This window comes from Paralichthys olivaceus, chromosome 11 (genome assembly GCF_024713975.1).
Source record: "Paralichthys olivaceus isolate ysfri-2021 chromosome 11, ASM2471397v2, whole genome shotgun sequence".
In the NCBI taxonomy this organism is placed as follows: Eukaryota; Metazoa; Chordata; class Actinopteri; order Pleuronectiformes; family Paralichthyidae; genus Paralichthys; species Paralichthys olivaceus.
In genome coordinates, this window is record NC_091103.1 from 1,741,604 (window position 1) to 1,756,636 (window position 15,033).

At 43.6% G+C, this 15,033-nt stretch overlaps 1 protein-coding gene across 3 annotated transcripts in view; it reads right to left on the bottom strand.

Annotated features, from left to right (window-relative positions):
* Nucleotides 1-15,033, bottom strand: part of slc8a2b (solute carrier family 8 member 2b) — an 88,413-nt gene that overhangs the window by 28,238 nt on the left and 45,142 nt on the right. For all 3 annotated transcript variants that reach the window (XM_069533834.1, XM_069533835.1, XM_069533836.1), the window contains one exon: nt 11,626-11,688. The gene's annotated coding sequence lies outside the window, so the exon portion shown is untranslated. The remainder of the gene's footprint in view (nt 1-11,625; nt 11,689-15,033) is intronic.

Consider the following 15,033-nt stretch of genomic DNA (forward strand, 5'->3'; position numbering starts at 1 on the left):
CCTTTTCAGAGGTCGAAAAGTTCAGTCCAACCCCAACACACAACTCTGAGCAGCCGCAGACTGTAAATAATTACATACACATCGTTTCTGTCCGCCGACATCTTGTGCTATCGATGTTATTTGGAGTCAGAGTGTGTTGCAGCCGTAGTAGCGAGGTCCTGCAGATACACGTGCTCGACCAATCGTTACTCAGCTGTCAATCCTGATGTTGCAGAGACACAACTGGTCCATGTTCTCAGGCTAAATTAGGAAACATAAGATGAACAACTGCACACACACTGTCACATCTGCTGTTTCATCTGGTCTCGTCCTCCCTCTCTTATCTCGGTGATTCCTGTATCTCTGATCTCTCCTCTCCCATCATGCATGTTCCAGTCAGTGCCTTCATTAGCCTGTAATCCCACTGTCATCAAACTGAGCTTTCAACAGACCTGCTCTTATTAGTTATTCCTTCTTGAAGGTGACCAGAGGGGGAACGTTGAATTCAAACCTGTCACTGTAACATGTGACTGTTCTGTGAGGACACGTATCGTTGTAGTAGCACAGAGTCCGAACACAGGCTCAAACCATCCACTGTAATTAAACATGGACGACTCAAATACAAACGCTGCTGCAAATAACCAAAATGATCGAGATTATGATTTTTGCGATAGTTGAGCAGCGCTAATGGAAGCAGGTCTGCACTGTGTGAAGCTCGTGAGTCACATAAGATTAGTGCTACTTCCTGCTGAACTCCAATCACACAACAGAACCATTAACTGTCCTTTAAGAGTGAACGAGGTTCGACTGCGTTTCTATGGAAACACGTTCAGCAGCAGTCAGACGCTCAAAGACAAACTGAGCTCGTTGGTGCTGAAGATAAATCTTGAAGAAACAGTTGAACATCGTCAGAGTACCTTGATGTTGAGTTCTGTCTGAATCACATGGGCACTCTGTCTCTGTTGTTGTTTGAGCTGCTCGGTCACGTTCGCCCCTCTCCTCCCTCCCTCCCTCTCTATTCTGCACAGAACCAACCACAGAGAAAATGAAAAATCAATGTTCAACATTAATAAGGAGCTGCTGAGGATTTAATTTCAGGAACACAGGTTTCCATAGCCACAAACACACTAACTCAGTTTTCAGAAGAAAACACATTAAGAGCTGATAAAAAATAAAAAAAACAACACTGAGGGGAAAACGTCAGAGCAACTATTTCCTTTCATTTTCTACTCTGTTTACTGTTGCAGGGGTTAGAACATCGCAATTAAACCGATCCTGAAACTTAATTAATGCACAAAAATAACAGCTGAGGTTCTGTGGAAACAACACAAACATGTTCTGCAGAGAAAACTTCTATGACACTGTTTGTGTCTAATTATCTGAAGAATAATTGATCAGATTCATGGTTCAGTTTCTTCTTGAGGTTAAACCTCACAATAAATAAAATCACAATAATTATGTCTGTGTGGTATTAAAAAGTGCTCAAGTGAATCCTTGACAAACAAAAAGACCTTTTCAGATTCAAAATGAAACACACACAGAGTCTTGTCTCACCTTAAAAGTAATCCAGTGTAAAAATTAAATCTTTAAATCCCTTTTTGAGGATTCTGGGAAAGAGGAACTGCTCCGAGGAGTGAACCACTGCAGAGGGAGGAGGGGGGTCCGAGTCTTAATCTATTCAAACAAGAAATGTGTTAAATGTGACTCCAATGTTTCGGTGGATGAACAGAGTGAAATGTTTTCTGACTCCCACTGAGTCCGCAGAGCTAAACGTGCTTCTGGTGTCTAAAAGAGACAGTTCAGAGGTCAGAGCATAAACATGCCACAGACAATCATGTATAATTCGATGTGTCCAGCAGACTCCGTGTCCTCATCTGTCCACAGTGTGCAACAAGTCCTCATGACCCCGTGTTGGTCGGTTCAGGTCCCTGACACACGTGATCGAGTCTGTGTTGGACCTTTCTGATCCATCACCTTGACAACAAGTTACCGAATCCAGTCAGTCCTCTCTGATCCTTCATCAGATGTCCGCAGCTCATGGTCGTCCAAGAACAGTTGAATCCAGTTGGAACTGGATTGAGTTGGAGATGCTCGACGTTCTCATCAAAGAGCCGTCTCTCATTTCTAATCAAATCTAATTAGTGTCTGTTTTCAACATTTACAAGCAACTTCAGATATGAATAATTGAACTGGAACATTTTGAAATCCCCACTCGTTGGCTGAGAAAACAGGAACACTGGTTTGACGAGGCAGTCGAACTAATGTCCACGACCTGGAAATGAGACAAGCAGCATGTTCGTCTGACTCTGAGCGAACTGTGAAAAGACAGGAAACCAGCTGACGTGGATCCTCTGCGTCCCCGCAGGGTGAAACCAGGGTTCAACACTGAAAGTTGTGAAGCTTAAGGGAAAAGCTCGAAGAGCACGGACTCAGGGACACCTCCCACTCCAACGCACTTTAGAAGCAGTGAGCTGTCTGCAAGGTCTCTGGTGTTTTCAAAGCTCACTGCATTAGTTGTGGTTGAAACACTCTTTGGAGGAGACAGGCTTCTGTGTCCCTGGTGCCTTTCTCAACCTTCTCCTGCCCTCTCTCTCTCTCTCTCTCTCTCTTTTCTGTGTCACACCTTCACAAAGCTCTTCAGGCTGCAAACAGATCAAACTGAGTCTGTGAAGTTCACCTTTCAGCAGGAGGTCGTTTTACCATCTTTTAAACATCTTCAAAACGTGTTTTTCATGTGAGTTTACTGCAAGTAGAAAATTCAGCTCAGCTCATCAGAGCCTTTTCTTTCCCTTCGCTCCTCGAAGCTCTTGTTTTGGTGAAGGACGATTTGTTCAATTGAAGGTGTCTGAGGCTTTTGGGCCTTAATCTAAAGATGGGATGCATCAGACCACTCTGACTAATGAGATCAAAACATCACAGGAACTTGCTCTTTTGCCCTTTACCTTGATTTTACTGATAAGAGCTTGCAGATGAACAATCTTAAGTGCAGCTCATAGACGGTATATTAATAGATTCCGGGTCCGGAGAGTGAAGCCAACGCAGACACCTCATGTTTGAGTTCATGTTTCATTCTCTAGTTTCAAGTCTTCTTCACTACGGCTGATGTTCATTTTGTAGATTATGGTCCATTTAGAATCAACACAGCTCGGTGAGCACTGGGACGTTGATACTGCTTGATTGACTGATACCTGTGAAAACATGAAGAGTGGAGGATATTTACAGCCATAGAGGTGGATCCTTGTATCTGAAGATTAGGACGACCTCTCAGGTCACCTTCAGGTCTTCAGACTGAGGGAAGAGCTCAGGAGTGACTTTTTTACAGCTTCCTTTAGGACGGCAAGATTTAACTTTCTTTGTGTCACTGTAAATGAACCGCATCGAATTCTGCCACGGGCGTGAACATCCATTCTCTTCTCTTTCTCCTCCCACACACCACATCCTCCCTCTGTGGCCACTCACATCCCATTTACCACGTTAAAGGAAATTTGATTGCCCTTCATCAGACACCTCTGTAATATCACCTGAAGCCAGAAGGGGAGAGTTCACCGAAAAAGATTTTGCTCCTGTAAATTTTGATGACACTAATTTCTTGGAGGGAATAATTATAAAGTGTTCCTCCGGAGGAAATCAATGCCGAAGCCCAGCTGTCGGCACCGTTGATGAATCATTCAGCCTGTGATCCTGCCGGGAGGGAAACAGCCACAACCCAGCATGCACCTGTGTCTGTCTGTGTGCACGTGTGATGATGACACCATCTGCTGTAGAGCTGACAAGAGGGAAACATCAGAGGAGAAGGGACGAGTCTCAAGTGAATTAATTTCAGTACAATAGAAAATACTAAACACACACACACACTCACGTTGTTTCTAACTGTTTTTCAAATTACATTTTTAATCTCCCTCCTGTTGTTAAGTGTTGAGTTTGAAAAGGTTCAGAACAATAGTGTCGACTCCCTGATTAGAATAATTCTACGTGGAGGAGAAAACAAATAGCTCCGTGTGCGTTCACCTTCACATTTACCTCCAGGTACAGTGGTTTACATTATCGTGACCATGTGGTGCATCAATATACATCTGGACTCAGACCATCTATTAGCCCCATCCATCATGAGCTGACTATTAATACATGTTTACATTGTGCACACGTGCCGACACACGATCCAACACGAGACATGCACTGTTTCTGTTTTGTTTCCCATCCATCACGACAGCTTCGTGAACAGTGTGTTTATACGGCTGTAATTGGCTGAGCAGCGTTCGTTAGCAGAAGCAAGGAGCCAGTTAGTGTGATTAATGACCTGATGTGAGAGGAGGAGGAGCTACACACACACACACACACACACACACACACACACACACACACACACGCACACTAAAGGCTTCTCATATCGCAGCACTACATTGAAAAGCATGGGACTGTTATTTCGGTCCCCACCTCTCGCTGCTGTTTCACTTTTATCTGCGTCTCCGTCATGACAGCAACACCCAGAGGATCATGGGATTGTTGGAGAACTTGATGCGTGTGCGTTGCTGTGAGCGGAAGCATTTAACAACCATTTAGCATCACCAGTTTCACATTCCTGTGATCCTGTGACAGATTCTTGTTGCAGTGTTTGATTCACTTTCAGTCCACAGCGAGTTTAACGTGTGAGTCCAGACTTGTAATGCCAGTGTTTTTACTGTGTTTTCATTATTATGTTCATTTCAACCTCATTTGTGCTTCGGAGTTTTCAGTTTTCATTTCCATGCGGTCCTTCACTTAGTGTTAAATTTGATTGAATAACTTTATTACTGCCGGATCTCTAAAGACCAATTTAACAGTAAAGTTTGTAAATTAAGATGGACGACATGAAAGCTGCCAAAAGTGAAGTGAAGTGTTTTAATAGCCCCCTGGTGGCTGGCTGCAATATAGATATATATATAACATAAACCCTGCCTCCTCCACGTTAGTGGATGGGACGTGGACAACACTGAAAAGTATTAATACTATTTCACGTAGTTATTATCACACTGATGTATTTTTAAGTGTTCATTTCTGATAAGTTCGGTTTTAATAAGAAATTTCATGATTTAAAAACGAGACGTCGTGATTGACAGCTGAGACTGACTCGGGATTGGTCGAGCGCGTGGAGCAGCTGATTAACGCAAGATGACAGAATTCATATCACATCTTTACGTGTGTGGTTTAATAAAATAAATACAATGCACCGGCCGCTCACTCCCGCCTTAGGTCACACTCGCAAGAAATGCGAAGACAATGTTGTGGGTCCGACTTCATCAAAGTGTAAGTGCAGGTGAAGCTGTGCTGTGAACTGCAAATGTTCAGTTCACCTCCTCACTCGCACAGATTGGAAGCGAGCGAGAGGTGAAGGTTCCACAGACCTTAAGGGTCCAGCACATCCAGGAACTGAGCAGCTGATTGGACGGCGGTGCAGAAATGAGAAGAGGCCTCTGCCTCTGTTGTTTTTCACATCGCTGCTGGTTTCTCACTCTTTGATTATAATCGTTCAGAGTGACTACGAACACATTAAGTGACCTAGAGTTGAGTATACAGCTATATACTGTGTGTGTGTGTGTGTGTGTCTGTGTGTGTGTGTGTGTGTGTGAGAGAGAGAGACTGTGCCAATTTCTTTCATGGGAATTCTTGAAGAGCACGAAGCAAGAAGCGCTTTGGCAACAACAAGTTGCTACTTAGCAACCTCCTGTAGGTGCACAAGCACGTGCACATACACACACACACACACACTAAATACTGCGTCAGTGTGTTTATCAGATGAAGCAGTGAGCGAGAAAATAAATCACAGCGTGTTTAGTATGTTTCTGACCTCCACATCTCTGAAGTGATGAAGGGAGCATTAAGGAGGGAGCTGCTGCGTTTGCTGAAACTCTTCCATTAACTCCTCCATAAACAATTTGTTTCATCTGTTCCAGCAAACCTCAGACCTGCTGCTAAGTGCACCACTGAACTGGAATCAGCTGGAATCCATGGCTGTCCTGCGTTACAACCAGCCAGTGAAGGAGGAGAGGAAGAAAGAACATGAACCAGCTCGTGTTTCTGTGAATTATTCATACTCTTGCAGTGCACATTCAAAATGTTCGTGTCGGTGCGGGCAGATTTTTTTGGCCGTGCATGAATCCAGGTTTGTGAACATCCCGACAGGCTGCAGGACGAGTGGTCAGCCCGTCCCGCTGGAGCTCGCTGCTGCGCTCGGTTCTGTTTGAATAGCATCAGGGTGAGGAAGTAGAACGAGCCGTCACAGCTGAGCTCCACTTCTCTTAAAACTCTGGAATACGAATGCTGATAATTATCCGGGTGCTGCACTGTCCTCTAGTAGCTTTACTTCACATCCAGTCACATGTAGAAGAGTGATGTTTGAAACCCTCCTGCAAACTGACATATTTATACTCTGTACGTTTAAACTGTGAAGGCTTTTCATTTGATTGATTTCTCCTCTTCTTCAAAGGCTGAGTTGTGGATTGAGTAAAAATGATTTATGCATTTCAACATATTCACAAGTTAATCTAGAATGGAACCCAGTAGAGTGCCTCCCTTCATCAGTCGCTTCAAATTCAATCACGCTGCCCCAAATTCCACGCACATTTGTTTCTGATGATGCCTGATTTTTTCCACCCAGATCCATGAATTATCGCCTGGGGAAAGAAAAACATCTTTCATCATAAAGAAAGTTAAAAAAATATATATCCCTGATCCGCACCGGGAGGTTTCTTCTCTGACCTGTAACTCGTGGAAACCTGTCATGTTGAGCCAAACGTTGGTCCCATCTGCTGCCAGGATGACTCCTGCTCCCTTTACAGCACGGAGCTGCATCTGTCTCCATCTCTCCCAGACCTCGTTTACCGATGATGAACGAGTCGCAGGCACCAACCTCTGCATTAGCATTCAGCATTTATCTCCACTTCCATTGTCTGGCTCTGGTCTCCAGTGACATCAGAAACCATTTACTCCGTGATGGTCCTCTGTACTTTCGCAACAGAATGTCTGAAGAGTTATTGTGTTTTGAATTTTATTACTTTCATAATGGTGTTCTTGTTTCCAGCTGTGATATCCCTGCTCACTGGGGGGAAAATACAAACTTGAGACTTATTTAAGATGCAGGATGAGGTGCTGAGATTTGTCTTGTGCCTGGTAACTGACAACAGAAGTTTTAGAAGTGACTCTTAAAGTAAACTGTGAAGTCTGGACTAATGTTAAAAACATGGCGGCCTCCGTAGAGAGGGTCCCCTCGATGTAAATATAAAGTATTTAAATATAAAGCGCCTTTTCTGAGATAAAGAAAACTACAATTCATACAATTTAGATGAAACGAACTAGTGAAAACATCATGAGGATTATTCTACATTCAATTAAATAGTTCCCTTTCACCTAAATCTTACGCAGTGGACCTTTAATTAAAAGGTGTCGCCGACAATATTCTTCATTTCTCTTCACAAACCTACAGAACAAAACAATAAAAATAATAAAAACAATGTGTTCCTGTGTCTTGTCAGTCGGGACCTTCTGAGTGTCCTGATCTGGAGAGTTTACAGAACCGTGTTGGAGGTTTAGGTTTTCCTGCATCACACCATTGGGGGGGGGGGGGGACACCTGACGGGCCCCAGATTTATTCAACAGCGTGAGAGGGAGCCAAGAAGAACAAGGAGTCCTGAAGCAGATGGTCGACGCCCCGCTGAGCCCTGATCTCAACATCACGGAGTCGGTCTGCGATCACACGAGGGGACGAGAGAAACCGAGGCCGACTAACTCTACGGAGGAGCTGCGGAGGATTCACTGAACAACCTGCCTGACACGGACAACTGTGTGGAACAGGCCTGTTCCATGGAAGACATGTTGACACCGGAGGGAAAGCTCAGGTAATAAAATGACTGAGGTTCGAATCTACAGTTCACGCTCGCTTTGAAACTGAGAACGATTCATTTCCACTGTTTAGAATATTACTCAACTCTGCTGCTGTGCTCACACTGATGTCAGAAAACCAAACTAAGGAGCTTCTAGTGTCCACTGAGATTAAACCTCATCACGCAGCACAAATAACAAAGGGAGACAAACAAACACTCTCTCCTCCTCCTCCTCCTCCTCCTCCTCCTCCTCAACACAAACTCTCATTAGAACAAATTGAGGCTAAACCAGGGAGCAAATTGGTCTCTCAACAATCATTTTCTTTGTGTCCGCTGAGCCTCTAGAAGGAGAGGATCGGTGTCAGTGGACGGAGCAGAGAGACACAGCGAGGGGAACAGCAGAATGTCAAACTCACCCAAAAATAAAGATGGTGGAACATCTGTCTGCCGTCCTGAAACGGAGTTTGACACGTGTCTTCGTGAGTGAGAAAGAGAATAAAGGTTGTGATCGATGTTTGACGTGTCTGTCAAACTGATGTATTGATTTTGTTTGACCAGCATGAATTGATTTCCACAGTTTCAACTGTTTTGGGAGTTTTACTGTGTTTCCAGCTTAAGTGTGACTTTCAAACCGTTTGTTACACGGCCTGTCGCTCACTGTTACATCGTCTGGAGGCATAAGAATCTTCTTTAAATGCCAGTCATCCAGGAGCAGAGGCTAACAGCACGGGTTCCTTCACTGTACAATATGTCGCTCTAACAGCAAAGTGAATAAATTGAGGTTAAATAGGGCGTAAAAGGAAAATGTCAAGTAGAAGAAGACAGAGGAAGAAGCAGCGGAAGAAGCAGAGGCTGCGTTCGCTCTGTATTCAGATCCTCCCCTCAGTTTTGATCAGAAATATGAAATAGCTACAGAAGATGATTTTATTGACCGTCGGACCGAACGTTGATAAACCAAGTTACACATCACCTATTAAACTATTACTATTATTTGTATCTTCTAATTATAAATACATCTTATTGGGCCCATTATAGTTTCGCGAACTCCATTTTAAGTTTCGATCTCAAACAAACTGAACAAAAATGAAACCTGAAGCAGAAATGACTTCCTGTAGAAACCAGAATTCATTCTCAGATGTTTCAACTGTTCTTCCCTGGATCATGAGTTTGACGTTCAGACGCACAGCGAAGCGAGGCGACGCTCATTTAATTCTCAGCTTCACCAGAACTCACTGATGAGAGATCATTGAACAGAATTCCAATGTGCAGAGAGAAAACTGACGATGGAAATGTAGAGTTATTTGTTCTTTCTTTTCCTTTTTACAGCTGCCCACTGAGGATCTCCAGCAAACTTCACTGAACCATATCAGCACAGATTTTTTTATTTCTTAAATTCACAGCCAAGAGGCGTCAGATCAGTTCAGGGATTTGATTCAACATCATTCAGGTCAAAGCCTGATTCATTCAAGATAGATGAAGAGAAAGATGCGTCTTAAAAATGAATCTGGGATGTTTAGCTTGAAGCACTAAACCACTAAAGTAAAAGCATTTTGATAAAATAATGTGAGACACATTTTGCTGAATAGTAAAATGTTAAACGGACTGTTTTGAGCGTTTCTAGTCCCTCATCCACTCAAAACGCTTTATATACATATAGATCTATATAGATCTATATAGATCTATAGATCTATATATATATATAGATACAGTATTTGTGTATAAAGCGATATATCTATAAAGATATATATGTATGTGTTTATAGGTATAATGGTATGTAAATGGTAAACTAATCGTGTTTCTTGGAGAGATTTATAAATAAAACATGTGGAAACATCACCTGTCACATCTCAAATGAGATAATGTGACTGTTCTACTATTGAGGGATCGGGGGATGAGTCACGTCCTGTGACATTTTACCCACAATCCTGTTCACAGTGGCTCCAAACACAACGTGCCGAAGCACCACAGACTTCAACCGAAGCGAAGATAACGACATAATGAAAGAGCAAAGACCCGTGAACGTTGCTGAGCAGTTCCCACGGTGGACGGAGCTGAACAGGGTTGGAGACTTTGGGCTAAGTTGACACGTGGGTAACGTTCATTTTCTTCTGGTCACATTTTATAGCTCAGTATTGTGACGTGCCGTTTGTTGATTCCAGCTGTTTGACATCAGTGGTTTGCCGTTGGTCACTGAACGAGGGGGGTATTTGTTTTGGTCTTTGAGTTTGGAGTTTAAATATCACCCCCCAGAAGGTCTTAGCCCATCTTTAAATGTCAGGCTCTTCTCCTGTGAGCTCATTTCTTTACTCTTCTGGACGTTAATGTAACAGGACGACACTCGACTCACACAAACTTTTGCACCATCCCTCTCTCACTCTGAGCTGATTGAGATCCAACTCTTCCATTTATCTTCACAATGAGAAAGTAAAGTTTAAAATGTTCCAATTCGCTCCACAGCACAAGGACACTCGACACTCAGCTCCATCCATTACGTCTCCATGTCCTGAAGCAGTGGAGCCGTAATAAGAAATAACACACACTGGGCGAGACGATTGCCAAATGGTTTGAGTGTGTATCACACAGCGGCACAGAGATCCACGGTTCGATTCCCGGGCAATTTGACCATTTACTCATTCTCTGAATCTGAGCTTGGTAGTTGAACGTCTCAGAGGTTTTTCATTCTGAGCCTCCCAGAATCCTTAACTGCTGTTCTTATGCTCTTTTACTGGAAACACACCTCATCACACACACACACACCAGACACCCACACACACAGTTTATAAATATATCACAGTAACACAAGGACACACACAGTACAATAATGACCCTGCCAACAGTTCCAATTTATCACCACTTGCCTGAGCTGCTGTGGGATACAACTAATGAGCCATTGCTCTTGCTGTTACCCAGAATACATTGCTTTAGCCCTGTAAGCCCGAAGCGTCTCGGTCATTGGTTGATACGCACATGTGACTTTGCATGTTTGGTTTGTGTGTGTGTTGTATGTCTGTGTGTAAATACTTTAATATCGCTGAGTACATCTCGATATACTTCAGGTCCACTATTATTACAGCACTCTGTGTGTGTGTGTGTGTGTGTGTGTGTGTGTGTGTGTGTGTGTGTGAGTGTGTGTGTGTGTGTGTGTGTGAGTCAGAACATCCTATCCCAGTCTTCTCAGAGCGACTGTTTGCTGCAGGATGGACTCTTACTATCACACAGATTAAAAATGTCTCCTGACTGGAAAACACAAAATACGTTTGGAGCCTCTGAACGTCTCCCAGAGAAAAGCCATTCATCTCCACGATGGTCAGAAACATATGAAACGTTAACATGTCATTTTCCTCCGACAGGCACAGCAAAGTGATTTCATCTGGGAAAAAAACTGCGGGCACTGGAAAACCATCCTAAATCCATCATGTGACCTATATTGATATTAGTGAACACCAGCTGAATAAAACATGAGAACTGTCAAGCTACAGGACGACAGACTGTAAATAATGATGCGGCTCCACTTCCCCTCACGGCACAAAAATGAAGCCAGAACAGCGACGCCATCTTGGTCTGGTGGCGGCATTTAGAGCCTGAGTCTGTGCAGTGGAGCCGTAGTATCGAGGTCCCACAGTGACACACACCCTGTGTTTATATCATGAAACTAATTAAAGCCCAATCTGTTGTTATTGTATTAGAAATGGTTTTAAAAATGAAACATGACTCAGTGTCAACACATCATTTCAGAGCTGCCTTTTTAAATCTGAGCAGGAGCAGAACAAACTTTGACCTGAAAACTCACCACGGGTCTCGGTTGCTCCGTCTTCAACTCTCGCTCCTCATAGAGCTCCTACTCACTGACGGGCTGCAGATACAGAGAGAGAGAGAGAGAGAGAGAGAGAGAGAGAGAGAGAGAGAGAGAGAGAATGACAGATGAGAGTCTTCCACTTTTTAAATTGCTTTAAACATTTTACAGCCGAGACAGAAGCAACGACTCATAACAACATCTTTAAAACACTGCAGACTCCCACAGGTACACAAGCATCCAGTGCAGAGGGAGGGAGGAAGAGAGGGAGGAAGAGAGGGAGGAACCGAAGGAGAAGAAAAGATGGAGGAAGAGAGGGAGGAACCGAAGGAGAAGAAACGATGGAGTCCAGGTATCACAGTGTGTGTCAGGGACAGATATTAGCTTTTGGAACGTCTCTGGTTAAAGACGGTGCGAGGCAGCTGGGAACGAGGGACACGGGTCAGTGACCGGGTCTCATTTGAATAGATGTCAGTTAATTAGGTGAACAATCATCCTCAGAGATGAGTTCACGGAACGATGAGCTCCAGCATTAATCCTGAAGTCACACAGCAACAGATATCCCCACTTTATTTATTAAATATCCAGTATCGCTGAGTTCTCCTCAGCAGATCATCACAGAGATTATTCTCATTAAAAAGCACTGTTCTGTTTCCCTGAAGGGAATTCATTTTGTACTGTTTCAGTTTGAGTGTCTCATATGGGTCCATGAATCGTTTCACAAGTTCTCCTGAGTTCCAGTGGTAAAATGAATTTCAATAAATAATGTAAACCGAGTGTTTAAAGCAATAAGTTTTATAGTATTAATTTAATATATGATTAAAACTTGTGCAGTTCTCATGTCTTTCTTTTTTAATCTTTGTTATGAAACTATTATTATACTAGAGACTCAGAACGTGTCTTTCTGTCTTTCACGATCCAGAAACGAAGCCGAAATGTCCCGGTGATGATGGCGGCCATCTTGTGCTGTTTGCTGGGAGCCCCGGTATCGAGGTCTCACCGACACACAACAGTGATTTAAATGTCTTCTCTCTCTTTCCTGTAACTCATGTGATTTACAACACGTGCCGGCAGCAAAATTCCTGGGTTTTGTTATTTACACGGTGACCGACAGGGACACTTTCCCCCTGAAGACAAATGATAAATATGATGCAGTCATGACAAGTCCCAGCTCCCCGCTCCATTAAAGGACGGGAGGATGAACTGTGTGATACCGACGGCTGCGGTGAAAACAACAGATCAGTCCGATAAACGTGGGGAAAAAGAAATATTTTCTGAGCCTCTGCTGCGCCACACAACAGGAGACAAAGAGAGTTGAAACCCTCCGTCCTCCTCCACCGGGTCCTGTCCTCTATTAACAGGTCGATGGAGCCTCCCCCTCCTCAGTCAATAGGTCTTTATCTGCTGAGCCCTGCTGCTCTGCCAGGTGAACTCATCTGATATGACTGAGTGGGTCAATGAGATGACGCGCGTGTCGTAAACGCCAGGAATTTAAAAGAGCATCAGTGTTTCCTGTCTGGTTCGCTGCTGTAGGGCTGAGGCCGAACGAAGCAGAGGGAAGAGAACGGAAGCAAATCATCGGTATAACATCATATATGAGATCACACACAGTCACGAGGGGCTTTACAAGATCAAAACGAAAAGTTAACAATAGGATCAGTTAAAAAACGATTTAAAGATTGAACTCTCTCTCCTCCTCGGTGCTCAGGTGTGTTTTGTCAGTCGTCCCCTCGTTCTTCACTCAGACTGACGTAAAGGTCTCGTCTAAAGGTTCCTTCATCAGGTGTGAAGACGCTGAAGTTCACCACAGAATAGTCTCCGTCTCTGAGCGGCGTGCTCTCTAACCCTGCACACCTCCCTCCCGTCTTCCCTCTGTCACCTGAACGTCACCGGCTTTGTTCTCCCTCTGCTTCTTTATCTCCTTGTTTCCCGCTGACACCTCTCGGTGTTTCTAAAGGTCGAGTCGAAGCCACATATTCAACGCAGCATCCACTGAACTCACTTACTGAATTCACGTTTGGTTCGGTCTGAATATTGTTCACTGATATTTTATTTCTATGTTTTTTCCGGGTTTCGCAACGAAACGAGTTCAAGGTGAATTGTTTGTGTGTGACTGCAGAAGACGTCATGACCCAGAGGATAAAGCGTATCTGTGAAAGATCTGGAGTAAATTAAGTTTCAGGAGAAAATGATTCCCTCTCCGACTCGCCACATTTCACTGTTTACAATCTCCACCGCTGCAAAAGAGAAATCACAGTGTGATGGAGTTGTTCTAACATCGTCTCCCTCCAAGAGATGAGCTGGGTCTCAAACTGGAAAACAAATCAAAGTCTTCTGTTTTAACCCAACGTGATGATTTGATGAACCTCAGTCACGTTTCCTTTGTTAAAGACTTTGAACTGAACCTGCTCAACAAACACAAGTATTGGTCTAAAGCTCTTCCACGGTGGTTTAGTTCCATTTGTGCAAAAACAACCGTTAACATGCAGATCGTGACTTTCTAGTCTTGGATCTGCCAAACAAACAGACAGACTCTAGTTCTGCCAAGAAAGACTTTGGTGCATCACACAGGCTTTTGTTTGGATAAAATAAATGAGATACATGTTGATGAGTGAGCTTCGGAGGTGACTGTGGGCAGATTGTGTTAAAGCCCCTGGTTTCCACTTGGCTGATGACTGCAGCTGCATATTTAGCAGTTTGGCTAAAATTACTCTCTTTTCTAGATTAATCTAAAAAGGCTCATAGTGCACGTGCCTCTGTCATGTCCAGCACTTCTACCTGTAAGTGAGGAAACTTTAAAATGTTTAATCTTTTCATTTTAAATTCTCACTTAAGGTTTTTATAAATGTTTTTTAATGAATTCATGAAATCCACAGTGTAACAAAAGTCTGAATCTGCCGCTGATGCCATCGCCAGCTCCTTTGCAGCCAGCGACATAGAAGGGCCACTGGTTTACTAAGTAGAAACAAAGCTGCAGCCTCTGCACTGTGAACTGCACTCAGATCAGTTTGCATAAACACGAGCCTGCTTCACAGAGTTAATCCATTACTGTTAGTGCCAACGCTGTAGCTGCAGCAGAACCCTGATGAACTGCGATGACAAAACAAAACCTTCTGAGGAGAAACATTAGAAATCTGCAGATGTACGGAGGCTTGAGCCCTTTGCTGCATCTCCTCTCCACACACTCTCTCTCTCTCCCCCTTTCAAAAAAAGTCTATACATGTTTACGTGAAGCAGCAGTTCTTCAAAAGCCTTCAGGGCCATTGAGAAAATAGTGCATCTACCATTTTCCCCCAAATTATCCTTTGAGATACATAAAAAGTCCATTGTTTTGATTGAAGAACCTGCAGTTCCCACAGCAGGAACTTAAAACATGGTCTCTGTCACCAAGCGAGAGGGAAGAGA